The sequence below is a fragment of the Leptodactylus fuscus genome, chromosome 1, assembly GCF_031893055.1.
Source record: "Leptodactylus fuscus isolate aLepFus1 chromosome 1, aLepFus1.hap2, whole genome shotgun sequence".
NCBI lineage: Eukaryota > Metazoa > Chordata > Amphibia > Anura > Leptodactylidae > Leptodactylus > Leptodactylus fuscus.
In genome coordinates, this window is record NC_134265.1 from 357274979 (window position 1) to 357278678 (window position 3700).

General features: G+C 43.0%; 1 pseudogene; it reads left to right on the top strand.

Annotated features, from left to right (window-relative positions):
• Window positions 1-238: 238 nt before the first annotated feature.
• LOC142190754 (U2 spliceosomal RNA) lies at window positions 239-365 on the top strand (annotated as a pseudogene).
• The last annotated feature ends 3335 nt before the right edge of the window (window positions 366-3700 follow it).

Sequence of the window (3700 nt, forward strand, 5' to 3'; positions counted from 1 at the left end):
TATATTATTTAATTGATAAAAAAAGGAATTCCCCCCTAATAAAACAATGGTATGTCAAGGAATGGAACTCCAGTATATAGCCACCATGTACCCTTTTATGTTTTTATGACTGATTTGTCAAATGATTTTATGTAAAATGAAAGTTGAATTTTAATTTGTATGTATGCAAATTAATGTCTGAATAAAAATGCTACCTTCGTGGTAGACTTCAACTTAAAAAAAAAAAAATATGCTTGTTTTCACTTCTCGGCCTTTTGGCTAAGATCAAGTGTAGTATCTGTTCTTATCAGAAGTAGCTAGTAGGCGAAACTGCTGGTGATGGCGGCCCGCTAGACCGGTCACAGCAGGAGTAGGCCGAAAACTATGGAGATCTGAACGGAGAACCACTTGAGGTGTTGTCGATAGGGGACGTGGTTAGTACGCCGGCTCCGCCAGTGGTTTTAGCGTCGGGCCACTGTAGGGAGCTGGCAGAACGCCACAGACGCTGTCGACACGACCACCAAGGGGGACAGGACGCTCCCTTGGGGATCTTGGCTGAAGGTCGGTGAAGCGCTCGAAGGTCTCTGGTGTCGTGCCCTGGGGGTTGAGTGGCCCCCAGGGTGCCTTAAGTCACTGGGCTTGGGAACCCCACTGATTTGGGCACTATTGCGTGGCACTGGATTACACCATTTGAGCACCCCACTCCTTAATGCCTGGTTTACCAGCATTGGAGTAATTTTTATAGATCCGGCGGTAAACCGGGCTCTGATGGGCACTTTACCACTCATTTAACTGTTTTCTCACTTTTTTTATTTTACACTCTGTCACCTTTTTGTGTGTCGACGAAGGGATGCTGTACCCTTTTGGGACGCTTCCTGATGGTTGTCCGGGTATGAGGCCTGTAATGGGTCTCTCCCCTCTCTCAGCTGACCTGTCCTGGGGAACCAGGGCAGGCGCAGACTTCTTGCCTGAGCCAAGGAGTATCTCTGGTGGTGGCAGCCCAGAGAGAAACTTGGCGACTGGTAATCCTGAGTACCCTTGGTGGTGGCAGCCCGAGGGGAAAACGGATGTGTTGGTAGGGGCCATCCTGCTCCGGCAGATGGCCCTTTCGGATACTCGACCCCACTCGGTCACCTTTTGGTCCTTGTGGGGAAGAGTTTGAGTCAGGAACCTCTCTCCACTTTAGGGGAAGGGTACGTTTTTTTTAGTGTGGCACCCACACTTTTTTCGTGCACTTGGTGTTTTTGATTTGGCACAGACGGAGACCTTCGAAAAAAAAGAAAAATATGCTTAATTGTTTTCTATGAAGCATTAACTGGAAATATGATCCGGAGATCTCCACCGTGTGAACTTTATCCCATAGATGCTTTGTTTGAGTACACATATTATCAGAAAGGAGACATCTTAATAGGAGGACTCTTTACTGTGCATGATGCGCTAAGAAAACCGCCTTATTACAAGCTGTTACATAAAAGAATGAGCTGTGATGAGTAAGTCTATCTGAATCAGAAATCTTTACTTTCTCTTACATTGAATATTTATTTGTAGATCTGATATATCACTGATATAGAAGTAACTGGTATTATATGAGTGTGGTGTATATAACTCTAAAACCATTGCCCTGATATAAAGTCCAGGATGTGTCTGTATCTTCAGTGTACTGATATATAGTCCAGGATGTGTCTGTATCTCCAGTGCACTGATATATAGTCCAGGATGTGTCTGTATCTCCAGTGTACTGATATATAGTCCAGGATGTGTCTGTATCTCCAGTGTACTGATATATAGTCCAGGATGTGTCTGTATCTCCAGTGTATATCAGTACACTGGAGATACAGACACATCCTGGACTATATATCAGTACACTGGAGATACAGACACATCCTGGACTATATATCAGTACACTGCAGATATAGACACATCCTGAACTATATATCAGTACACTGGAGATACAGACACATCCTGGACTATATATCAGTGCACTGGAGATACAGACACATCCTGGACTATATATCAGTACACTGGAGATACAGACACATCCTGGACTATATATCAGTACACTGGAGATACAGACACATCCTGGACTATACATCAGTGCACTGGAGATACAGACACATCCTGGACTATACATCAGTGCACTGGAGATACAGACACATCCTGGACTATACATCAGTGCACTGGAGATACAGACACATCCTGGACTATACATCAGTGCACTGGAGATACAGACACATCCTGGACTATATATCAGTACACTGGAGATACAGACACATCCTGGACTATATATCAGTACACTGGAGATACAGACACATCCTGGACTATATATCAGTACACTGCAGATACAGACACATCCTGGATTATATATCAGTACACTGGAGACACAGACACATCCTGGACTATATATCAGTGCACTGGAGACACAGACACATCCTGGACTATATATCAGTACACGGGAGATACAGACACATCCTGGACTATATATCAGTACACTGGAGATACAGACACATCCTGGACTATATATCAGTACACTGCAGATACAGACACATCCTGGATTATATATCAGTACACTGGAGACACAGACACATCCTGGACTATATATCAGTGCACTGGAGATACAGACACATGCTGGACTATATATCAGTACACGGGAGATACAGACACATCCTGGACTATATATCAGTACACTGGAGATACAGACACATTCTGGACTATATATCAGTACACTGGAGATACAGACACATCCTGGACTATATATCAGTACACTGGAGATACAGACACATCCTGGACTATGTATCAGTACACTGGAGATACAGATACATCCTGGACTATACATATCAGTACACTGGAGATACAGACACATCCAGAACTATATATCAGTACACTGGAGATATAGACACATCCTGGACGATATATCAGTACACTGGAGATATAGATACATCCTGGACTATATATCAGTACACTGGAGATACAGACACATTCTGGACTATATATCAGTACACTGCAGATACAGACACATCCTGGACTATATATCAGTGCAGTGGAGATACAGACACATCCTGGACTATATATCAGTACACTGGAGATACAGACACATCCTGGACTATATATTAGTACACAGGGGATACAGACACATCCTGGACTATATATCAGTACACTGGAGATACAGACACATCCTGGACTATATATCAGTACACTGGAGATACAGAGACATCCTGGACTATATATCAGTACACTGGAGATACAGACACATCCTGGACTATATATCAGTGCACTGGAGATACAGACACATCCTGGACTATATATTAGTACACAGGAGATAAAGACACATCCTGGACTATATATCAGTACACTGGAGATACAGACACATCCTGGACTATATATCAGTGCACTGGAGATACAGACACATCCTGGACTATATATCAGTACACTGGAGATACAGACACATCCTGGACTATATATCAGTACACTGGAGATACAGACACATCCTGGACTATATATTAGTACACAGGAGATAAAGACACATCCTGGACTATATATCAGTACACTGGAGATACAGACACATCCTGGACTATACATATCAGTACACTGGAGATACAGACACATCCAGAACTATATATCAGTACACTGGAGATATAGACACATCCTGGACGATATATCAGTACACTGGAGATATAGATACATCCTGGACTATATATCAGTACACTGGAGATACAGACACATT